Source organism: Camelus dromedarius, chromosome 2, assembly GCF_036321535.1.
Source record: "Camelus dromedarius isolate mCamDro1 chromosome 2, mCamDro1.pat, whole genome shotgun sequence".
Taxonomy (NCBI): Eukaryota; Metazoa; Chordata; class Mammalia; order Artiodactyla; family Camelidae; genus Camelus; species Camelus dromedarius.
Genome location: NC_087437.1, coordinates 82,500,704 through 82,527,816, shown reverse-complemented (window position 1 = coordinate 82,527,816; position 27,113 = coordinate 82,500,704).

Below are 27,113 nucleotides of genomic sequence, written 5' to 3'. Positions count from 1 at the left end.
TTTCACAGATGACAAAAGCACCTAGACAAGGGCATTCCTAACTCCATTGTTTTCAGTACTGGTCATACAACATTTGGAAGTGGAGTTAGCGACTGGAATGTGCTCAGTGAAGTACCACAAGAAAGGGAAAGTGTCTGGATGCCCTGTCACAAGAGCAACACAAAATTGGAAATGTTTGGTCTAGATAAAAAATACTTGCATTAGACTCCATATAAGGAAAAACTGTCTGATCATTCTCATTTCAAGGAGAAACAAAGTAAAATGCTGACTTAGAAGGTGGTGAACTCCTTTTTCCTGAGTATCTTCAAGTCAGGCTGGGTGATTGTCTTTCCAGGATGTTGTAGGTGGGACTCCTACATCTACTCCCACTTTCCTAGACTAAATGGTTTCTAGAAGTCAATTATGCTATGCATTTCAATATTGTTCTTCTGGTCACTGGAATTTTACAAGATTTTCATATACAGGACTATAAAATGCTAGATCTGGAAATAACCTCAAAGACAATCTATGTAACACTCTGCTTTTTAGAGGTGAGAAACTAAGGCTCAGAAAATTTCCATTCTTTCATTTGCCAGATGTTTCCTGGCTGCCTGAAATTTGTAACTGTAGAGAACATCAACATGAACAAGGAGAACTTGCTTGCCTTAAGCTTATAATCTAGGTAGCCAAAACACAACACAGAGATACAGTACAGGGGTAGCTGAGGAATAAGCAATTCATTCTGATTGGCAGATCAGGCAACGTGAAAGCTAGGAAGGTGTTCCACCAGAGAAAACATCAGCAAACTCCGAGGGAGAAAAGTGTTTGCGAAGTGGCTTCCATGGAGTTGGAAGTGGTCTCGTGTAGGACCAACCCAGAGTAAATGACCATGTAGTCCTTGGAAGTGGACTTAGGCTCATTTGGACCAGAAATACTGCAATCTGGATTCCAGCTACCTTGAATGTGATCTCAAAGGTAGATGCAGGTTCCAGGTGGGCACATCCCTTCAGGCATCTATTATGAAGAAAACCTTTAAGGTATGGATCTAAAACAATACATATATAAACATTTACAAAATGAATCAATGCCTATTCACAATAAAAATTGATTTTATTTCAGAGGATGAGAAAATATGAAGAATAAAGTATCAGAAGTAATTAAATCAGTCCAAAAATAACGTTATTATTTATTGAACACCCCACGTGTGTGTGTATATATGTATATATGCATATATATTGCTTCTAAACCTTGCAACAACTCTACAAAGTAGTTATTATTAATCTCTATCAACAGATGAGGAACTGGGGTTGTCCATGTAATGCCAGCCAGTAAGTCACTCACCTGGATACAAACTCAAGTTTGTCTCTCAGTAATGCTCATGATATTCCTTCTATAGCACTCAACAGTCTACTGGGGGAAGGAAGGCAGTGTTGTTCAGATTGTCCTTTTCTATGTGTTAATCTATATTTCATAGGAAAAATAACAATGTAAATTACTTAAGGAAAATGATTCTACTTTACACTTTCCTTACAACTACAGTTAGTACAGCAATAGTATATAACAAGCAATTCAGTTAAAAAACTGAATTCATTCAGCAAATATTTATGAAAAGTCTACTATGTGGCAGTCACTGTTCTTGGCTCTGAGGACATGTCAATGAACAAAACATGCAAATTCCCAGCCCTTGTGCAGAATTCAGTTTCCTGCTATTGTAAGACTAAGGCCTTTGTGTCCTTGATTGATGTCAAGGAAGACTGATCTCAGATTCTGGAGGATGTTCACCCTGTCCCAACACATGCTCCTCTCTATAACAGGACAGTTGCTCATTCAATGCCAGCAAAACAAGGTCTCTGCTGCTTCCAGTTTCTAACTCCTATCTCCTACCTCTAGACTCAAGTTTATAAGGCCCATGTAATATCAGGCCCACTCAGATCCCCTTTGTTTTGATTAATCAGAATCAGTTGCTCAGTAAACTTAAATACATCTGTAAAATTTTCAGTAATTAAAACCAAAATGTGCAGTATTTAAATCTGTAAATTAAATTTACTCATCTTAATTGCATCTTCAGAAATCTCTTTTGCTATATTACATAACATAATCACAGGAGTGATATCTCATCACCTTCATAGGTCCCATCCACACTAGAGGGGAGATTAAATAAGGGTACCACATGGGGGGGGGTCATCTTAGAATTCTATCTACTACAGGCAGTAAAGAAATTTGAGAATTAACTTCATTTTTTTGCTTTATAGTTCTCATTTATTAATTCACTCATCTAATATATGCTTACTGAGATTATATGCATACTATGGTAGGGGCTACAGCAAAGCAAATGAGTAAGATGGAAGTCACTACTTTCAAGGGTCTAAATTTTTTTTAAAAAAGACATTTCAATAAATAATAGTAATAATAAAACAGTATGGTAATTGCAGTAAAAGTATGTAAATATATAGATTTGGCACAAAAGAACTGATCAGTCACCTAGAAGGACCAGATACCACTGCAAAAATGATGTAATACCTATCATATTAATAGGTGGATTCAAACTCTTCTGAATAGCCTTTATTTTGAGACTTTCATGGAAGGAGTTACAATGGAGACATATTCTCCCTTACTGATACTAGCCTTTTTCTATTTAACAACTACAAATGCTGAGTTTTCCTACATCCACTAAGATGGGCCTTACAAAGTGTGGCTACACACTCTGTGGACTAATCTATTTTTCAGCTAAGTCGGTAAAGTGAAATTGATGAGTCTATGGAGAGGTCTTTTTGCATTCATGAATAGGGTCAGAGAAGTCCTCATTTCTATTATTAAGAACAGGAACTACTGGTTTTAAACTTTCTTCCATCTGCAGGTTGGAAATATAGGTTAAGTCATACCACTAGTAAATCTGTAGCAAGCTCCCACAGGGCAATAAAAAAACAGTGAACACATTCATTTCTTGGCTTAGAGACAGGGGAAGTACATGAATGCCTGGGCTCCAAAGGAATGACTTTGTACAGTTCTGTTTATAGTTACACACAGCCTGTATAAACAGATGAAGGGTACTTGGCTTCTTTTTGAACCAGGAAGGGTAGTGAGATTCTAGCAGCCAAAAGCAAAACACTGATTGTTGGCTACAAACAAATTTGATCAATGGTCTGGGAGCTTCAACTTGCCATTCTATTTCCTTAGCAAACACTTCATCTTGTGCCAGACACTGCTGTGCACTGTGTTTGATTTTGGGGACAAGCTATTCATCATCCCTTGGTTTTCTCACCAAGCACAAGGATGCCAACAAGGTTTTCTTTGCCTCAAGACAGCAGGTGGCAACGTTGGCAGTTAAACAGTCAGCAAGACGTTAATCATACTCTTACTGCTTCATTCCAGAAAAACATAGAACTGAACAGGATCCCATTTCCCCACCTCCCAATTTTTTTTTTTTTTAACTCTCAGATTGTTTGAAAAAAAAAATTCTGAAAAACTCAGCAACAGAGAAGTTTCTTATAGCTCAGGGACCCTAACTGATACTTATTTCTAGAGTAAAGAAATGAAATCTTCACATAAAAAAACAGCCTAATATATATCAGGGAATAGTTTTTTTTTTTCCTGTCAAATGAAATATGGGAATTGTCTCCAATAGTAAGATTTTGAGTGGTTGATTGTTTCACTGGTTGATCCATTCACATAATCTGCAGAGCTTCTCAACCTCAGCACAACTGACATTTGAGGTCATACGTCGTTCCAGAGTAAAATGGCATGTGATGAGAACACTGTCAATTATCTGTCTAGATCCCCTCAGAATCCTTTTATGGTTTCTTTTTGTGCACCCATCCCCAGCTCCTCTGTATTGTGTCCCAAAGTCTTCTTCCTGCACCTTACTTCAGGGGACTGCTTTTGGGTGACTGGAGCTGCTCTGCCCACAGATGCAGAGAGCTGGAAGTGCCTGGGAGATATTGGGCATCAGGGTAGCTCAAAGCTTATGGGATCACCTCTGAGATGTAATCTCTGTTTTAGTCTACCCTGAAGACAGGCTAAGATTGCAACTTGGCTTGACTCCTCTCCTCCCTACTCCTCAATCACCTTCTGGAAGAACTTCCTTAACAAATCACCTACACAATCAGATAAGCATTTTAGAGAGATTCTCCTGGCTGTGATACAGAGAACAAAGGGCTGGTTGAGATTAGATAAAAATAAGACTGGCCTTCTAAAAACTGAGCCTATTACAAATCTCTGGAGTGGAAACATTTCAGGGGGCATGTAGACCACACTTCACTCAAAGCAGGAACCTCTTCTAAGCATTCATTTCAGATCAGTTTTAGCTTCAAGACCTAGAGGCTTATTCTCTTATAAAAATTGTCTTCTTTTTCATACGATTGCCACTGTTATAAACTTCTTCCTATAATAAGCCCAACTGAGTCTTTCATGAATAGTACCCATTGTTCCCAGCTCTGCTCTCTAGAACCTCACAGATTAAAAGTAAACATTTGTCCATATGTGGTTAATTTAATGTGTCACCTTGACTGGGCCCACAGGGTGCCCAGACATTTGATCAAACATTTTTCTGGCTGTGTCTGTGACACTATTTCTAGATGAGATCAATATTTGACTTAGTAGACTGAGTTAAAAGCAGATTATCCTCCTTAATATGGGTAGATCTAACCCAGGCAGTTGAAGATGGAAACTGAACAAAAAAGGCTGAGTAAGAGTATTCCTCCTGTCTGACTACTTGAGCTAAGACATAGGTCTTTTTCTGCTTCAAATGCAAAATGAAAAATCAGCTCTTCTTGGGTCTTGAGCCTACAGGCTTTCAGATGAAAACTCTACCATCAGCTCTTCAAGGTCTCCAGCTTGCTACCTACAGATTTTGGGATTTCTCAGTCTCCATAATCATGTGAGCCAAATTCGTAAAATAAATATTTATTCTATTGATTCTGTTTCTCTGGAGAACCCTGACTAATACAATATAACATCCCTTATGTAGGGATTTCCCTCTATAGTCTGATTTAAGAGCAACTGATATCCCAAATCTTATTCCCTCCAGCCTGTCAGAAATCACTGGCATTGACTATATTGTTTTGGATAAAGGGATAGTACCCCGATAAAACTTTGGTTAAATGTAAACTTATATGAGAAAATAATCCATTAATTCAAGGACAATTTTTATTGTACTACCAGAGCTTTTAATAGGTGAGACACAGGGAAGTATATTTTGATGTGGAATGTAGAAGCCTTGATAATAGGATCAATGTAGAAAATTAGGTTCTGGTAAGTTTCCACAATTCAAGCTTCTAGAAATTCTGGGGTGACAATTAGGTGTTTGAGATGTGAAAGAGTACAAGAAGGCAGACAACAGACTGCTGGTCACCAATTTTTCCTCAGACTGGCCCAGCATAAAAGGAAATTCCCACTGATCATTTTAACTGATGTCTAGTTTACACATACTTTTTAAAAAATTAATAAATTTAATATTTTTGTATACATTTTTTACACATGAACTATTTCCTTTGGTCACTTTTCATGTGGTGAATCCAGCTGTTAGGAACAGAATCAACAGAGTACTTCTTGGCTATAAGACAATTACTAAGACAATACATTAATATCTGACTTGGTTGGCAACACTGGGATAAAATTTTCTGAGTATAAAGCAAGGAATGAAAACCTCATGGCCCTAAATTATAATCATCCATGTAGTAGTCTAGGATTTTAAGCCCGTAGGGTAGAGAGATTCCACATAACTTAAAAATGCAAAGAGTTTTTGTGTGTGAGCGAGAATAGTTATTTCCTGGGGAAAAACATGAATGTCTTCATGAGAATATCACTTTCATCACATTCATTTTTTTTAATCTTGGTCATTTCTCTTTATGTATTACCCAACAGTTAATGAGTTAAAAAAAAGGATTTTAAAAATGGTAACAGGCACTAAGCCATTTGAAGATCTAGACATCTTAACTGGATTCATTTTTTTTAAACTTACACTATTCCACATTTGATGGTAATTTGCCTTTGGCTACACCCCATAGCATTTCTAACTTCAATCAACTTTATACACATACTCTCTAAAGAAAATGTGTATCATTTCTAACTTATGTCCCCAAATCATTTTTAATAATCTTCTATCATAACAAATTATTGGTGCTTATTTCAATCCCACCCTAAATTTCATCACCTTTTAAAACAGAGAACACTAGTCTGAAGCTCAAAAGAACTGGCTGTAATCCAGTAATTAAAATATGGTTGGGTGACCTTAAGGAAAGTCGTAACACCTCCTTAGGCCTGTTGCTGTTACTGAGATGTCAAAAGAGGCATTAAAGAACATGATTTCTCAAGTGACTCTCAATCTGAACATCCTAAAATTAGAATGGATTATTTTAATACTAGTGATGTATGTGCTCTTGTTTTAGCATTAGTTTTTTTTTTAATTCAAGTGAATAAAAAGTATATGCAACTTCAAATACTTAAAGGAATGGCTAGAAAGAAATTAAGCCATCTCTAGCATTCTAACTTTGCAGTCTTAGCTTATAAAGTGATGGGAAATGTCAGAAGATATAGGGTAGGGGTAGAGAAGACATATTCCCTTCATAATGTATTGTTCTACATCTAAAATTCAGTAAGCTCATTGAGTCTACTTCACCTTCCTAAGATCTTAGGAGAGAGCAGAGCTTCACTCCAGATTCTCTCCTGTCACTGGACTTACATCTCAGTGTTAAGTGGGAAATTAGCTTTTTATTGAATTATGAGTTAAACTGTGAGAAGATGATTACCAGCTCACTGGCACATCCCAAAAGTGTGGAGGACTTGCTGCATACAAAAGTGTGCAGCAAAAGAACCAAAAACTTTCCAGGGAATGCTCTTGGAAAACACATGGCGGTTTCTTATCTTTTATAGCCATCAAATCCTACGGTGATTCTATAGCCAGGGTGGCATTTGAGGTGTGTACATGTAAAAGGACGGAGAGAGAGACAATATAAACTAAGAGAAAAAGGTATTTGAGCTTAGATTACCTAAACTGAATCAGACTCCTTCATTATTTTTTTGGTTTCTAATACCCTGAGAATAAATATCTATGAATTATTTATTCTTTGAATTATTGTATTTTGGAGTGGCTATTGAGTCCAGGCTACTGCAGAGGATACAAAGATGGATGTTACAAACATTGCCATTAAAGAGATAGTCTAATTGAAAGATGAGACATAAAAGTAAATGTAGCACAACAAATGCATCAACTGAAGTTATGTATTGAGTGCAGTGACAATACAGAATCAAGGAAGATTTCACTGAGGCAGCAAGGTTTGATCTGGTTCTGAAAATATGAGTAGCATTTCTCCAAGTGGGCTTGGGTTGAGGATATAAGAAAGAATCAGGACTCAATAGTGGAAACAGCATATACAAGGGTACATAGGACTAGAAAAGCCATGGTCTCTTGGGCAGCTGCAGAAAGTAATTTGGTATTTTTGGAGCCTGTGGTATGAGAGGAAGTTGACAGAGTAAGCTGGAGAGGTAGGCTATAAGTGAGGTATTTCGAGCCAATTTATGACATATAGACATATGTTCAGTTATTGGATATCAACAGCAGACATTGAATATCAAAGACATTTTTAGTCTCCTAAATTTTTTATGACAATTATATCAAATATATGAGGTTATATATATAAGTATTTACCTTATACAAATCTGCTATATAGCTACTACCACACAGGCTCCATAAGAAGCCAAAACAAAACAAATACAACCAAACCCAAACTTAGCAAGTCCTTCTATTCTTCTACCCAACTGTAACATGTTGTAAAGATTGAGCATGATTTGAGAATCTGAATTGCCATTTTCTCTGTTCCTCTCAGTTCCAAACCATCTCTCACAGTGTTGTATCTGCTTAATAGTTAAGACTATGAAAAAAATGCACATCCTTACTACATTTAGCATATATCCCTATTAGATTAAGGTTGTGTAATAACATACATTGTTTTAAAACAATTTTTTATACAACTTAAATACAAGTCAAATGCCTTCCCTGGGGCTCGTCCCAAATATAAGTGATCTATTCCAATGCTGGAGAGAAAATGAACTGTACTGAACTACTCCAGAGATGCTACGTTGATTCTCAATGTGCACCTTCCTAAGAGACTTAGGATAATTTTGACTTTGTACAAATTTTATCCTCCTAACTCTCCACTTCACATCCTAACCCAGGTGAAAGATGTAATTCTATGTAATTCTATGGGTTCTTTTTCTTTTTTTTTTTTTTTTGAAATTTTAATAACTAAAATTAAAACTTTGAGAAAATAGGTGAAAGAGCCAGTGATGCACTAATTCTATCATTATAAAGCATTATTTAATATTAATAAATATTTTTAATCCTTGTGATCCCCCTCTTTAGAAAGCAGCAATAGCCACATCATCATCATCATCACCATCACCATCATCATCATCATCATCATCATCATCATCATCATCATCATCATCGATACATTTTCTTCAAGAGGAAAACAACAGAATAGCAAAACTTGGAGAAGGTAGAGAGTCTGCAATGTAATATTTCAAGTACTTTGACCTTGGTGAATGGTGTCATTCATGTCATCCTGACTATGACCTATTTTATGCTTTCATTCAAGTTTTTCAGTGTCTCAGAAAATGTGTCAAATCCTTTAAGGGACACAATCCTTTATACTTCATAGTTTACCCAGGCCCTTGACATTCTGTTGGTGGGGGACGGTAGGTGGGGACAGATCACTAACCTTCTTGTTTTCGAGACAATAGAATGGTTTTGATAAATATTTGTGAAGTTTTTACAGTGATACATTCCTGCAGAAAAGCCTATAACAGATGGGAAAATTAGTTGAGTATCAAGCGTACTGTTATTACTGAATCATCTTTTTCTCCACCTGGATAAACACTTAATGGATACCATGGCTCTACATCGCTTCAATCTTTCTGGTAGAAGGCAGAGTCTGGGTGAGGGGAGACTGTGGTGGGGAAAGTCTGAAGACTGGAATTTGATTAGGAAATTTGTTGGGATATGTGAATAGATCAGATCTAAACTGAAAGTAGTAAACCACATCCATGCTTATTCTAGAATAGGAATGCTGGCTGTTGCTCTACTGTGGCTCATCTGGGCAGTAGCTTCTCACACTATGTGTGAAATATCACTGTTGTGGGAAAGAATTATATATATATATATCTATATACATAGATTGATATTTAAATCTATTACCCACTGAGCACTGTGTGATAATGGATATTAGATAGAGAACATTTTGCAATCACAAAGCATTATTACTTCATCTTATGAATGTCTGAACCAAGCATAACTTTTTAATAAAAAATAAAATGTGGACTTGGGTTTTCAAAGATAAATAGACCACCACAAGACTTGTAATGGAAGAATAAATTAGGATAGGTTTGAAAAGTCAGGAGTTCCTGTAATATACAGATAAATAAAATACATCTGGAAAATCCCTAGGATGCTGTATTTTTCTCTATAACTGGTCATTTCTGATATTTAGACTGGTAAATAAGATACTTATAATGTGAATCTTGTATCCTGGGCCTGAAAAATATGAAAAGGGTCTAAAGAGCAAATAAAGGGAAGTCAGAAGAGGCCACAATGGGAAGGTGAACTTAGTTCAAGTTTGAAGGAGGAATAGAACTTAAATTTACACACAGAGAAAGATGAATTCTTGAGGCAGAGGAACCAGCATGACCAAAAGCATAGAAGTGGGACTGCTCATGACTCATTTTGGAGTCAAGAGGCAGACCTGTGTGGTCTGAGTAGATGGGTTATTTTGAAGATAAGGGTGAATATTAGATTGGGGACATAATGCAGAAGGGCAAGAATGACAGGCTCCAGAAATTAATAATAACAGTAAAAACATAACATTATTAGCCACAGAAATTTCACAGAATATTTTAATGTTTTTATAGTAGGAATTTTTTTAAAGCAAAAATTATAAACCATAAAAATGTTCCATTTGACTAAATCAAAATTTAAAACTTCTGCATGTGAAAAATTAAAAGATAAGGAATGGTACAGCAATTTTGGAAGACAGATGTAGATTCTTACAAAACTAAACATATTCTTACCTAATGATCCAGCAATTGTGCTCCTTGGTATTACCCAAATGAACTGAAAACTTATGTTCACACAAAAACCTGCACATGTATGTTTTACTCACAACTGCCAAATTAATGATTTACTTGTAATTGCCAAAACTTCAAAGCAACTAAGATGTCTTTCAATAGGTGAATGTATAAATAAACTGTGATACAGGTATATAATGGAATATTATTAACCAATAAAAGAAATGATGTATAGCGGCAAAAAGACATGCAGGAAACTTAAATATATATTGCTAAGTGAAAGAAGCAAATTTGAAAAGGCTACATAGTGTTTGATTCCAACTATATGACATTCTGGAAAAAGCAAAAATGAAAACTAAAGAAAGATTAGTGGTTGCCAGGAATTTGGGGGATGTAGGGAGGGATGAATCGGGTAGTGAAACTACTGTATGATACTGCAATGGTGAATGCATATCATTATACATTTGTCAAAATCCATAGAATGTACGACACAAAGAGTGAACTCTAAGGTAAACTATGGACTTTCGTTAGTGAGAATGTACCTATATTGGCTCATCAATCATAATACATGTATCACATTAATGTAAGATGTCAATGATGGAGCAACTGTTGGGGGGGGTAAGAGTGTATATGAAAATTCTCTTTAATTTTAACTTATTTTTCCTTAAACCTAAAGATGTTCTAAAAATAAAATCTGTTAAATTTAAAAAAAAAAAAAAAACAAGGAACAACACGATAAAGATGTTTCCAAGATACAGAGTAAGAAGTTTGTAGCTGGAATGTATGAAGAGTTTCCACAAATAAGTAAGAAAAAGGCATATAATTCAAAACAAAAATGGGCAAAGGAAATAAACCAGGCAATACACAGAAAAAGAAATTTGAATGGCAAATAAACACATGAGAAGATGCTCAAGTTCATTGATAAATACATTCAACAAAATATTTATTGAGCCTCTACTGAGCTCAGGTGTAGTTTTCGGTACTTGGGGTACACAAGTATACTAAATATGGAGGCCTGTGCATGTGGAGGTAAAATAATTAAAAGTAAGCCTATTTTCTGACTCACCATATTGGCAAAAATTAGATGTCTGATCTTATCAAATCTTGGCAAAGATTTAGAAGAACAGAAAACCTTAAGCCATAATAAAAGGTGTAAAAAGTGGTTCAAAAGTGAGGGAAAAAACCTTGATAACATCTTATAGTATTAAATGTGCATACCCTATTACCCCCAAAATTCTCCTTCTAAGTTTATAGCCTAAATATATTCTTGCACATGCACACAAGGAAATGTAAACAATAATGCATATTACAGCACTGTTGTAATATTTTATGAATCGGAAGCAATCAGGGAGTTGGCAATATGAGTATATACAAAGAAAGAAATATTATGAAGCAAGTAAAAGAAATTAAACAGATATTAATATATTAATATGGGTAGATCTCAAACTACAAATTTGAGGGAGGGAAATGCAACTGACAGAATATAGAGCATGTAATAAACCATGTTAACAAAAATCACATAAAACAATATCATATGTTCTTATTGTATAAATGTATGTATATATATTTTATGGATGTATAAAACATTTAAAAAAATAGATTATGACAACTTTATAACATTGGTTGTATATGGTGAGAACAGAAGGAAATGGAAATATGTATGGGTAGTAAAAGTAACTTCACCTTAATCTTTGTTTTATTTACTTCATAAAAATTCATCAAATAAGTATGGCAGAATGTTAATAAGCCTCAGTTTCAATTAATGAGTATAACTCTGTTATGTTATTTTTAATATTTTCTATATTTTAAAAAAGACCTTTGAATATAAGCAAAATTGTAAGAAATGTTAGTGAATTTGTTACAACTCTACTCCAAGATAAGCAGGCGTTTTTGTATATCAGAATTTTTGATTTAAAGTGGCATCTAGCCAATAAGTCCTAACATAGCCACTTCCAATCCTCTGTGAAAATTAAGAATGCAGACACCAAAAAGGGTAAATGATCCCAGCAACATAGTCACAATCTGGGCAGAATTTCCTCTAATTTTCAGACCAAAGGAACTGAAGACAAAATTACAATCTGTGAATTGTTTATGTAGTGGAACTGAAATAAAGCAAATCTATTCACCAAATAGTAATTAAATAATCCTTTTAGCTCTCCCTGTAGTTCACTGATGTAGGGAGGGCACAAAAATCTTACAAGACAGAGTACTTGGCAGCCTCTGTCTCCTCTGAGATACTGTTTTTTTTGTGACAGCCAAATGTGGGCTCTTTTTATACCTGTAGCCATCAGTATTTCTTGTTTTACATCTCATCTATTAAGATGCCACAATGTGCTGAGAAGTGGGAATGGACAAGCAGTACTGAGGTGCATTCCAGGTACTGGAGTTCTTACAAGTAAAGCATCACTGAAAATGTTCTTAGTGTATGTAGGACTTACCTGGAGAACTTGTTCAAAATGTAGGTTTCCAGGCCTTCTTCCTCCCTAAAGATTGATACGCAGGGGGCCGGAATTAGGCCCAAGGCTCTGCATTTTGATGTTGATTAGTTCATGACTACAGTTTGAAAATTAAATGTCATCTAAGCCCCACTGAGAAAAGCCATTGTAACAATACAAACGTGGAACTATAGTTTTTTCTTCTTTTGATGTACTCCATTCACAGTCATGTATTACACATGGGGAAAAAAAGTGCCAAATGAGTCCAGCAAAACTGAAAGACACTGGAAATTGGACTGTGATTCATACTCATCTCCTGCCTTTGGCTGTAGATCTAAGGGACCAATGTGTAAAAGAAAATGTAGCAACAAAGGCAATTCACTTACCTGTTGGTCTGTTCGCAAACACTAGATCTGGATATAGTTTTCCTTGTTTAAGGACAGGTAAACAGAAAGATAATAACATGTGATTCAAGGGAAAACAACACAAGTGAAAGGACAAGTTTCCTCGATACTGAAGGGAAGACTATACCTCTGAAAACCACATACAACAGAAACAGAACAAAATTTTTATAACATTTTTTTTTTGTCTCCTCTTTAAAATATAAGATCTTTTCTTTTAAGCAGATGCAGAAAGTCATGAGAAAAAAACCTGAGATACCTTGGCTAAACAAGATGAGATAAAAAAGGCAGAAGAAAGAGAAGGGAGAAAGAAAATTAAAAAAGGAAAGGAGAAGGAAAATTAAAAATACATTGAAAGTTGGAAGGAATAAAATTTATAAAAGGCAGAAGATAAATCAGTAGTTGAAGGAAAAACATAAAAATCTCTCCTGCAATATTTTCTGAACTCCAATCTACTTCAGTTGACCTATGTGTTACTGGGTAAGTTTTGCAGCCCTGGAGGAAACCTCACCCTCGCAGTACTCTGTCCTAGCTTTCCCTTTGGATTCCTCTCTTTTGTCAAGTCCAAGTACTGTGTCTATTACCAAAGAGTTTATCCCAAGGTTGAGCTGGAATCTCTTGTTATTTTTTGTAATAATAAAATACAATATTTCTGCTTTTTTTAATTTGGCACTTAAAAAAAGTATCTAAACTATTTGCATGAGACATTTTGCCAAGAGACAATTTCCTCACCCATTTCCATAAAATAGAGCCACATAGAGCAAAACCTTGCCAAGTATCTTGAGTAAATATTTTTTGCATGGTCAAAAGTTATACTAAATTGCTTGAGTAGTTTTGCTTAATTAAAAAAGACCAATAAACCATTTCAGGACAAATATTAGTTGCCACCATATCCTGGCTCTGTTATCTTCTAAATAGGATCTATAAATGATCCTTTATTACCTGTTTGAAATTTCATATATATTATATAAAGTATACATATTTAAATTATTATGACATAATAGATACAATAATTATAAAGATTTATTTTTACATTATTATATATAATACATATATATATATACTTGTTTTAATGTTAAAAATGTCTAGAAATAAACTGCACAAACTCTAAGGAAATACATCTATATGTTAACAGCAATTGTCTGTTGTTGGTTAGGTTTTAGAATGACTTTATTTTCTTTTTTTATTTATTTTCCAAATATTCTAAATCCACAGAACTTAGAACTTCTTCTAACCATGAGGAAATAACAAAAATTGAGTTTAACCTTCTGCTGTAAACAATTGGGCAAAATACATGAAAAAACTGCTTTTATACATGGGAAGACAGGAAGTGGAGAACTGGTATTCCTGAGAAAAGATGAAAAATTAAGGTGAGCTCTACATTTAAGCTGCCCCTCTGCCTGGAGCCAATTACCAAAACAAATACAGGGTGGGAGAATGCAGAGAAAGTTCAGTTGGCCTCACTGAGTTGAGGAGGTGAAGATCAAAACTGGGGAAGCTGAGGCAGCTGGAAACTTTAGGACAAAGTTTCTGAAAGTAGGAATAGAAAGAGGTCTGCACAGGGATCCCACTGAGTCTTACTGAGTACTAGGCCTGATATGCATTTAAGTAGTTCTGCTTTTGGCATAGACAAATACATTCTTACTAGGTTGACTTTACTGCAGATAATAACCATATACTCTGTACAAAATGCAAAAGAAATTACTTGAGAGAATTGGATAGTGCAAAACAGCAGGAAGATTCTGGAACTTGGAAGAAGAGAAACTCTTTATAAAGCATTTAGCTTGAGAGCACTCTATACTTGGCACCATGTGAAGTGGCTAAAATTCAATAGAAAACACACCATCTTTCAGGCCTGAAATGTCAGATTACAGCTGCTAGGAAGTGAGGGAGCATCCAGGAAGAGAACACTAGAGAGGGAGAGCCACAGACTGTGTGCACACCCTTTGCTAAAATCTCTGGGCAACCCATAACTACAAATACATAGAGCCTACTTCTAAGACACTTAGCTAAGATCAAAAGAATTAAACTGAAAGTTAAGCTGTTATCCAAAAGGTATAATTTGCAGTCTGAGTCTAACCAAAATAATTGCCTGCAAAAACAAACAAGCAAAAATAAACTGGTTTTGAACTAATACAGCAGAATCCAGAGTTTCCATAATATAATATCAACAATTCCAAGGATCTAATCCAAAATTACTCAACATATGAAATAACAGGAATACATGACTTATTCTCAAGGGAAAAGAACAGAAGAGACAGTTCCCAAGGTGAAATTATCAGACAAGTACTGTAGAAAAGCTATTTTAACTTTGCTAAGAAAAGGGAAAAAATAATGTAATGAATGAAAAACAGTTTAGCAAAGAAATGGAGGCTATGAAAAAGAATCAAAGGAAAATTCTAGGAATAAAATATAAAATATCTGAAATTTAAAAATTCACTATATTGGTCAGTTTAACAGTGGAATGGAGATGAACAAGAAAAACATCAGTTAACATTAAAAGGACTTGGGCAGTTGCTATTTGAAGAACATAGAGGGAAAAAAATTTACATATGTGTGTCTCTGAGACCTGTTTGAGAATATTAAGAAGTCTAACTTTCATGTTATAGTAGTCCCAGGAGGATAGGAGAGAAAGTATGTGACAGAAACAATACTGAAAAAATAATGGCCAGATGTCCCCAAATTTAGTAAAGACATAAATTTACAAATTCAAAAAAATCAGTAAAATCCAAATGGATAAATATAAAGAAAACCACACATAGGCATAGTTATAATAAACTGCTGAAAACTGAAGATAAAAGTAAAGTCCTGAAAGCAGTCAAGAGTATAATGACACACTATATAGGAGGATGGAACAAATGATTCAAACGACCATTAGCTTCTAATCAGAAAAGTAGAGGCGAGAAAACATCTTTCAAAAGCTTAAAAGAAAAAAATCAATCTAGAATTCTACATCTAGCAAATACATTCTTTAAAAGTAAAATACTTTGAGACAAAAACTACAGAAAAGCCATCATCAGCAGACCTGTATTATAAGAAATGTTAAAGGAATTTTATCAGGCAAAAGGGAAATAATACAAAATTGTAAGTAAAACACATGAGTGCCAGAAATTTCAAATAATTAAATAAATAAAAGATATTTTTTACAAAGACAATAAACTAAAGAAATATAATGAATTGAACAAAGTAGTATAGCTAATAAACCAATAGCGAAAATAAAATGGCATATTCAGTTTCAAATAGTCAATTAATATGTAAAAAGTAAGAAAAGAGAAAAATAAAGAAAAAAAAAAGTCCATACACTGTAGAGAATTGAAAAAAATACATATTATATTCCATGATCAAAATGGAACTAAATTAGAAATAACAGAAAACTATCAGGAAAATCTTCAAATATTTGGAAATTAAATATTATACTTCTAAGTATGCTATTAATTCAAGAAGAAATCACAAAGGAAATTAGAAAATACTTTGAATTGAGTGAAAATGAAAAAACCATATCAAAATCAGTTAGTTGCAATTAACTTTTTTAGGTTAACTTATTGCTTTAGATGTTTTTATTATAAAACAAAAGGTCTAGAATCAATAATCTGCCTTAAGAATTTATAAAACTTATTCTTAAAAAGAGCAAATTAAACTCAAAGGAAGCAGAAGAAAGAATAAAGTATAAAAATGAACAGAATGAAACTTTTTTAAATGAATAAAGCCAAAACTTAATTTCTAAAACAAAAAATGAAATTCACAAATTCTAGTTTCAAGAAAAAAAGAGAAGATACAAATTACCAGTATTAGGATTGCAAGAAGGAACATCACTACATATACTAGGATAATAAAAGAATATTACATAAAATTCAGTGTCAAAAAATTCAACCATTTGGATGAAATGGAAAAACTTCTTGATAGATACAAATGAACAAAACCAAGAAGAAAGAACCAAATGAAATAAATTAAATTTGTCATTCAAAATCTTCCCATGGAGAAAACTGGTAGGAAGACTATTATACCAGCAAATTCTGCCCATTATTTAAGGAAGGCATAAAACCAATTCCACACAAACTGAAAGCAGAGAAGAAAGGAATGCTTACCAACTCATTATCCAAACAAAGACATTATAAGAAGATAAAAACTACAGAGCATTATCTCTTATGACCATAGATTCAAAAGATTTTTTTAACATACTAGAATATCATATATAGTAATGTATGAAAAGCATAACATAGCAGTAACAAGTAGCACTTAACCCAGGAAAGCAATACTGATTTCATTTTAGAAATTAATCAACATAACTTACCACATTAACAGAATGAGAAAATCTTATAATCATTTCAATAGACACAGGCAAAAATCTGATAAATTCCATACCCACTCTTGGTAAAAACTCAGCAAACTAGAAATAAAAGAAAACTTCTTTTTTTGATAAGAAGCTATACCAAGACTAGAGTCCCTTCTATATCCATGGAATACTATTTTCCAGGTCTAGATCTCCCTTCCATCTGTGACAGCTGAAGTTGAAAATATGAGAAATAAAAACATCATTTCCAGAGTAATCTATTACCTACAGGTGATAACAGTAAAAATGAACCAATACTAGATTATAATTCTTACTTTTATTCAGCAATTCCATCTGAAATTCCTTATTACCTCTCACCTGCTAGATTCTCTGACCCACTCTACCCAGAATTCAAGAATCATGTGGCTTCTAGTAACAAGATTCATAAGTTTGAGGATGTAATGTACAGCATGGTGATTATAGTTAACAATGCTGTATTACCTATTTGAAAGCTGCCAAAAGTAGATTTTTAAAGTTCTCACCACAAAACAAACCGCAACTATATGAGGTGATGGAAGTGTTAACTTTTTTGTGGTAACCGTTTTGCAATATATACATATAAAATCACTACATTGTACATCTTTAACTTTCACAATTATATCAACTATATATGTCAATTATATCTCGATATAGCTGAAAAAAAATAGAATATACTTTTTAAAAAATAATTTGGGCTTTATTTTCCTTCTCAGAAGTCTACTCCAGATACCAATTATTACTCAAATTAACAGTCCTACGAATTAACCTCAGTGCCATCTACAAATTGTTCCTTGATTATCTGAATGCTGTCATGTTTGATATATATAGGGCTATGCTCTTGACTGGTATGCTCTCTTCCTTTTTCTATATACAGGAGTTTACAAACTTTTTCTGAGAAGTTCAGAAGGTAAATTTTAGGTTTTGTAAGCCCAAGGTTTTTGTTGCAAATGCTTAACCCTGCTGTTTTACTGTGAAAGCAGTCATATACATGAGAAAATGGGTGTGGCTGTGTTCCAATTAAACTTTATTTACAAAAACAAGCTGTGGCCTGGATTTGGCTTAAGAGCTGTAGTTTTCCTGACCGTGTGCTCTAATATCTTTTCTTTCATTCAAAAGATTGCTTAAAACATATTTTACAGTTAGGAGTGGAAAGACCAAAGCATCTTGTTTATAATTTTCTCTAATATTTGCAGTTACTCTAGACAAATAAATAAGAAATTTAAATGAAGGTATTTGGGGGAACTACTAAAAAACATTATCTGCAAATTTGCCTTCCTTCTGCTATTATAGTTAAACTACTCAGGCCTAAAACCCCAAATCTCTCATTTCTATGCACACAAAAGATGAACAAAAGTAGATCATAATCATGGTAATCAAGGGGATATGAATGTAAACATCTTAAAAACTATCCAATTAGTGCTTGTGATGGAAAAAAAAAAGTCTCAGCAAAGGGAAGGGCTTTAAACTTTTGCTTGCTCTGTTTCTGGAATGATCAGGTAGTTTGTACATAGTCAAAGGAAGAATAGACATCCATGCAGTTTTAATACTTTTTCTTTGGTTCCTAAGACTGGATGGATGGGCACAATAAAAAATAATAAATGAAATCTAACAAACAGTATATGCCAGTATATGCATGGGGCTCTGTTTGGTACAGATACATACTTAGGCTACTTGGTTAGAAATGCAATAAAGAATTAATCCAAGAACAAATACCAGTATTAAGGCACATCACAAGTGCTTTTAATTAAGAGTTAGTTTTAAAATGTTAGCTAAATAATTCCACAGCATTCCATTCTCCCTCATAATCCATTGACAAGCTTTCTTGATCTAGGTCCAGTATATCTCCGGCAATGAAATAAGTCATTCCAGTTACCAAAGTCATCATATTATTACAGCTCCCTAGCTGCTACATTTAGCATCCATAAGATCACACCTCTCTGCCCTGTTGGAGAACACTGGCTCACGTATGCCTAAGAGAGTTCTGGTTCAGTTTGGCTTATTTTGAAGTCATGAGGATGGAACATTTCTCTTCCAGTTTCATCTGTCCATGCAGTGTGGGTCATTACCATCTACTCTGACCACGTTTGTGTTGAGGTAGTAGGTGGGCCCTCACAAAGCAGCCTGGTGCTTCTCCTTCCCATATACCATTGTTGAGCCTAGGGTATCTTCAGCAAATGACTTCCAAAAATGGAAGTTATAAGGAATATGAAGCATCAACACAGGCAGGCAGAAACCTGTGTTTTTAGTGCCTCTACTCCTCAACCTACTTCTCCTTTGGGTAACATTTAACTAGTACTTGGGATATATGCTTAAAATAAGTGGAGTTCACTGCTCTGTTCTCAGGGCCTGGCACAAATATGTCTGTTAATAAGCGAATCTGTAAACTTAAAATGATAAATTAGAAATTCTTTACAAGATTTTGCATTCCATTTCTTAATTGTACTCTATTTTACATCTATTACAGCAAGATTACTTTGAAAAATTGAAGCTGAACTTTTCATATTTCCTTCTTTTTTTGTCAGTCAATACTTTTTATCCTCCACTAATAGAAAAAGAAAGGCCCAAAAGGGAGAATATACTTGCTATTTGAATCTTCAGCCTCTTCTAACTCATTTTTTAATTAATGAAAAGTCCCTCCTCTTTTCTTTACAAAACCTAGGAAATCAAGGGGAATTTCTCTTAGCTTATTAAACAGAATACTTCCAGACTTGCCTGTATCACTTGTGAGTATATTTTTCTTTGTCAGTCCACCTCAGTTTGAGCACAGACATGGTGTGCCTGAAGGAAAAACATTGTTTAAGGAGTCATTTTAATCCCAGATTCCCTGTGAGTTTTCTGTTTTTCATATTTAAAATTAGCATCTGGAGTAGTTACACTTCCACAAGCCATAGGTCAACTGCCCTAATGATTCAGGTAAAAGGAGAGTCCTCCTCCTCCAGGCACTAGTCCTGATAAGTATCAACAACAGTCTCACAGAGTACTATTGGGGCAGCGGTGGTGGGTATTTAACTTTTGTTACTGGACCCCCTTAAATGTGAGCCACATATGCCACGGCTTGTCCAGACTACTCTACACCACAATGCCAAGTTTGGCTTTTAGTTCCTTTTCTTCTGGGTGGTGCAGTCCTTAAAAGTAGCTGTTGCATCCTCACTTCAGTTGGAAGAGAACACTGCTCAAAGGGGTGAATACAGAGTCCAGGGGAAATCATTCTTTACATCTTTGCATACTGTAAATACTCTCCGTGCAAAGAGGAAAAAAGTAAATGTATAAAAGAAAAGGAAAAAATGTGACTGAACTAATCAATGTGGTTCATGGGTGCCCAGTGTGTGCCCTGCACTATGCACACAGGACGTGTAAATGGATGAATAAAGTATATACGTACGTGTACGTATGCAATGGAAGTTTAAAACATAGTCACTCTTCCACTTGCTTGTAAATCTGGTGGAGAAGCTAAATTTACCCACCTGAAATAGCAAAAGTATAATTAACTCTGATACTACTAAGTATAACAGGTGTCCAAAATGAGGCCTAGATCGTGTTATGTTGTTACACAGAGGCTTCTTTGATTTTCCTACCAGTGACATTTAAAAGCAATCTTTATTGACAACCTAAGCGATTACTAAGAAATCATCTTACTTATTCTTACTGCCAGAGCTGAACTCTTCTCAGTAAAGCTAAAGCTAAAGCCATTGCCCAGACTCTGGAGTTGAGTCGCCTGGGCTCATGTTTTGACTTTGTTAGCTATGTGGCCTTGTTAGATATGCTTGACCTTTCTGTACCCCAGTTTCTATATTTGCAGAATGAGGTATTTCTTGAATGTTCCTCATAAGATTACAGTGAGAATCAAATAAATTCATATTATTTTTAGTGTCTCCTGGTAAGTACCATGTAAGTATTCACTATTTATTTTTTATTGTAGTACAGTGACTTACAATGTCAATTTCTGGTGTACAGCATAATATCCCAGTCACGCATATACATATATTCAGAGTATTCACTATTATTTCTAGTACAGCGTTTGGTGGTAAGCATTATTTAAGTATTTGCTATCAGTTCTGGTTTCTACCACTATATGGCTGGACCTTTCCTAAGACAACAGTATAATTTGTGATTAACAGAACAGCAAAATACCTTGCAATTAGAAATCCATGATTGCTGAATGAAAGAATCCAAGGCAAGCAGGGTGCAGACAGTTTGAGTGTGCCCAGAGGCAGTGGAATATATAATGTGAAAACATTGACCTGATCCTCCCACATCTTTGAGTAAGGAAATGCTTATCTTAAACAGTTCAGAAGACTTCACATCCACTCAGCATACTATTTTTACAGCTGGCTGCTTTTCCATCTAAAGCCCCCACTAGCCACGGAAGGCCTATGTGTGTCACTGCTGCTTTCTCCCTGAAGGTGTCATGAGGATGAATTTACTCAATATTCTAAAACTGTCAGAGATAACTGTCAGTGCAGCACTGCTGGAATGCAGTAGGAAATTAGACATGATAACCACGTGTTCTTAAACCACTCAGCCATTAGTTCATTTTTCTTCACAGGGAAATTTTGTACTCCCTTTTGTCCTAATGAAAAGTCAGGAAGTTCACACCTCCATATGCAGCTGAAAGAGGAGTGTCCAGTTAGACTTGGAATAGAAGGTAATAGTCTCAGGCCATACCATATTTTTCATTTCTATAATGTTTTGCAAAGTCTTTTTTTCCAAAAGTCATTTTAACATATATTACTTTTTCCAAAGGTCATTTTAACATACAACTGTCTTCACAATACCTTTACAAAGTAGAGAAACAGTTGTCATCTTCACTTTTGATAAGGAAACTGTGGCTTAAAGACATGAAATGTTTTATCCAATCACTTTTTCATGCCAAAAATGGTATTAATCCCAGTTCACCTGACTCTCAATCTCATTCTCTTTCTAATCTTTATGACTGAAAACTTGAATTTCCACAACTGCTGATAACACTGCAAAAAACTGAGGTTTAAATTGCTTAGAGAAAAGGTCTTCACCTGACTCTCATTGATTTATATGTTACTTAGCTACATTTGTAGCAAAAGGGAATGAAAAATAATAATTTACTCTTTCTCCTAAGTCCTTTTGGCCCTGTCCTATAAGGGAGAATCCCAAGGTTTGATCAATGAACACACAAGTTCAGATTGTATTATCTGTCCCCATGAACTTCCTTTTCATTACTTTTTGGATCCTAATTAGTCCCACATGATGGATAGACAAGTGTCTAGTCCCTGCCCTACCCCTGCTCCCCATCTTCCAGAGAAGGGGAAAAAAAACCATAATCAAGGTACAAAGAGGAGCCATTATGAAGAGCTCTTCTGAACAGGAAGAGAGTGCTTATACTCAGATGCATTGTAATTAATTTGTTCATACATTCAACAAAATATTTACAAGATCTTATGATGGGCTAAGCTTTTGATCAGGTGCTAGGAAAATAGATTTTAAAGATAATAATAAAATAAAATGAAGTAAAATAAAATAAACTGATCTCAAAGATCTTGTGTCCAGTAGGAGATCTCAGTTGTAATGCTGTATTATAATGCTATATGCCGACTGCTCAGAGATGTCCAAGAAAGACACCCTGGGGAGTGAAATAACATACAAAGACCTAGATCATGTAGCAACCCTAAATATTTGAGAAAGAGGAAACATCTATTTCCACTGCAATGCCACCGGATCACTACAGGTTGTCCAGGAACAAGGTAAACAATGAGGGCTGGGAAGGGTTGGTGCTCTCCTTCCCCCACCCAAAGATGTTTTCATGTAGATACAATCAGCGTCAGGGCAGTTTTCAAGGGAAAGAAGTATACAATAGGCCCTTGGAGGTCAGTGGATGGCTGAGAGTGGGCTGCAGCCATCTTCCACCTTGGTGTTCTGGGGAGGAGGGTCTGGGGCAAGTCTATGCCCACTTGACTATACCCACTTCCTTCTGACCCACAAATGTTTCCAGGTTCATCGGAGAGGTTTGGTAGAAATTAGTCACCCTGAATGATAAGAAATATATACAAATAAAACACAAGAGAGATGAGGCCCTGGTTAAGGGCAGCAGAGAGGAAGATAGATACAAACTGAAAGGAAGAGGGGGCAGTGTGTTGTTCTTGTCTGTTACTTTCCCTTGAGCAGAAATTTTAAGCCATTTAGGAAGCAAGAGTAAATTTTAGAAACTCAGTATAGCTAAACAAGATTTACTTATACTATTGACAGGATTTCACCTTTCTTTTGCTCTATTGTTTTTTCTTTTTTCTTTTTATTATTTAATTTTGGCACATTCTGACATCCTCTCAGAAGAGGACTTTTCACAGAGATAACAAAGGAAAATATGTCAAATAAATACCTCTTAATCTAACAGTATAATTCAGTTCTGATATACCCATTGACAATAAAGAAGCAAATAAGCAAATAAATTAGTAAATCAATAAATGGCTTCAGGAGTTTTAAAATTATAATTATAAACAGGACACTGTGACCAAACTGTGATCTGGAGTAGACAAGTGCAGGACTGAAGAGAGAATAATAAATGGTAAAGGAACAAGTCTGTTAGAGCTAAACTGTTTGTAAAAGGAAAATTCCAAGTACATCTCAGTCTCAGCGTCGGGGGTGAGGGCTGTTCAAAAGCCTAGGGGAATAGCCAATTGAGCTCATGTCCAAGGCTGAGGCCAAAGGGAAGTTAATATGAGAGAAATCCAAGAGGTATATCTTTCTGAGAAATAGTCTTTAAAATATCTGGGAAATAGGTTGAGAATTGGAGGTGAAAGCACTCAGTTATCTGTGTTAGTTGAATTTTTAATGTTGAGTAATTTTATGGATCAAGGCAATCAAATATTTTTTAACATGACAAATCTGCAATGACTGATCAGAGGCCTCTATTGTAGGATGATTATGCTAAGATGAGGTCTAGAAGCCTAGGGTAAGAGACTGGGATGCTAGTGGTGAGCATTCCATTTTCCCAGTCTTGTTCTAACCCACTGGGTTTTTCCTACGGGTGAAGGGCTGTCCACTCTATTTGGACAGACCATCATTTTGACTGATGTGCCTCTGCTACCATGATTGTTAAGTATTATAAATAACACCCGCAGAATCCTCTCCATACCAGCAATGTGACCTAATAACAAGAAAAGAGTCCTAGTCAAGTAGTATGTTTGCTCCCAGCTGAATATTGCAAAGAGTAATCCTGCTGTTGTAATATTCTCTTTCTAATCAGTAGGACCAACTTGCAAGCAGGATCTTTGGGGGAACTGTTTATACTAAAATAAATAACTATATAAGACAATATATTATATGGTAACTGTCAAGGAGACTAGCCTTGAGGAAACTAGGATTGTCCTTTGGCATGAAGGAATCCCTTTGGAAAACTAACCCTCCTGATCCACTCACATGAGTATTCTTGCCCTACACCTGGGGAGGAGATATGCAGAAGCCTTGGTCTCCTGGAACATTTTTGAGTTTAATAATACTGAAGATATCTGTAATCCAACCAAGAAGCAAATCTCCACATACTTTTGGACTCTTGCCAGCCTCTTCTGCTTTTCTCAGTGATCAGTCACCTTTCAGCCCCTGCCACTGTCATGCACAGAACCCTTGCTTCATGCCCTGCAAACTTTGTAACTCTCTAACTTTCATGACCTGTTGTGTAATGTGTAAGGAATGGCAGCCAGATAAATCATTAAGCATAGTATTAAACATGCAAAGTGACAGTCATTCCACTTGGAAGCTAAGCAGCAGGGATAAGATCAAAACAGTAGATGTGCTCTGGAGGAAATTCTCCATCCAGAGCAGAGACCAATGGCTCCATGCAGCAGCTTGCTGAAATCTATATCTTTCAGGAATCCAGCTCTCAGCAGGCAGAGGAAATAGAATTATAGAAGGAAGTTGAGGACAGAAGCATAGAAAAGGCTATTCTATATTCAATGAAGGTTTTTTTTGGAACATATTTTAGTATTTCCCCTTATTTAGTATTGAGACAAGTCACTGAACCTCATAGAGTATGATAAGCATCTATTCTGATTCAGAAGAAAACTATCATGGACAAGTCTGACATTCAGGTGTTCCTTAGACACGTCTCACCTCATGGAGTTTCCATTTTTTCTGTTTGTTTTTCACTTAGGAATAACTTCCCAAGCATCAGCCTTCTCAGACATCTGGTCCCAGATATCAAAAACAACAACAACAACAACAACAAAAAAATAACAAAACAAGCTCAGACAGCAGCAAGTTCTTACAATAGGACAGGTATTTGCTTGGTTTCACTTCCAGAGCAACCTGCATATGACAACACAGCTTTGATTTTCCTTCACATTCTTTTATCTTACACATGTCAATAAATTGAAAAGAAAATATCCACAAGCTCAAATTTTAAAAACAGAAACAGAAAAAAAAACAGTGAACACATAAATATATGATATAACGGCATACAGCATAAGTGCTGCAAAGAACAATAAAGTGGAGGAAGAAACTACAATGCAAATATTCTTAGATGTGCTGTTAGAGAAAGCCTCCTTGGTCTGGGGGTGTGGGAGGAATAAGTTGAACAACTATATAATCAAATAAGGGTTCAGAGCACAGAGCACGATTTCTGTTTTATATAGAATATGATTTGTAGAAGATAGCACAAATTTAGAAATTATAGAAACTTAAAAAATATAGATGAGTGAAGGTGGTCAAAATGTACAAACTTCCAATTATAAGATAAATAAGTTCTGAGATTATACAGTACAGCATGGTGACTATAGTTAACAATAACCTATTTTCGAAAGTTGCTAAGAAAGTAGGTCTTAAAAGTTCTCATCACAAGAAAAAAATATAACTATGTGAAGAGATGAACGTTAATAAAACATTATGGCAATCATTTTGCAAATATACATACTTCAAATCATTCTGTTGTACACTTAAAACTAATCATTGTTATATGTTAACTACATCTCAATAAAACTGGAGAAATACATAAAGATGTCTAATATTGTCTACATTCACAAACTTGTAAAGACTTTTGGCATATTTTCTTTACAACAATTCTGTGAAGTTGCTAGAAGATATTATCCTCTCTCCATTTTACAGATGGTAAAACTTAATAAATAAGAAATTCACATAGTTTGTGAGAGGCAGAGCCAGGATCATGAACAAAGACTTCCTGACCCTAAATACAGCATGTGTTCAAAGCACAATATTTATCACCTATAACTAAAGCTAGGTATTGAGCTTTGTGGAGGAGCTCTTTTATTATACATTGAAAACCAAAGTAGATCTGCCTATTATGGTCTGCACTATTGATGGCCCCTGAGTGGAAGTCCACGACTATCTCTCTGCCCATGCCTTCTTCCTCTTACAGCTGATTTCAACCAGAATGGACCCATAACCCAAGAGGGAAGAGTAACCAAAGACTTGATTAAGCTATCCAGTTCCCAACTGGTAATAATTTTAACTAAGAAGTCAATGATCTGTAGACATAGAGCTAATAGGTGAGCTGAACTCAAGTGGAAAAAGGCTCTTTGTGTGAGAAGAAAGTGAGAAAGCAAGTTCACTGAGAGAGAGGAAATGTAAGAAGGAGGGAAGAAAAGAAAGGAGTAAACTAACTGAGAAACAGAGACAACTATATTTTCCCTGTAGGAAGTATAGAATTGCCAGAGATACTGCTTCAAATCCTTAACCAAAGTATACACCATTCATGGCAACTACAGCACTGGTAGCTGGGCTGAAAAGACCAATGATTTTTATCCCCTTTAATATCTCCAGGGATAAAATTCCTTCACTTGAATGAGTGTTGACAAGGATGCGATAGGAGCTGGAGAACTGTCATCACTTGTTTACTAGGAGAAATAAAAACCATAGATCATCTAAACATCTCTTCTTGGCTCTCTTTTTCAATTTCTCCACCCACTGTAAAGAGCTATAGGATTTCAGAATTGGAAAAGAACTAAA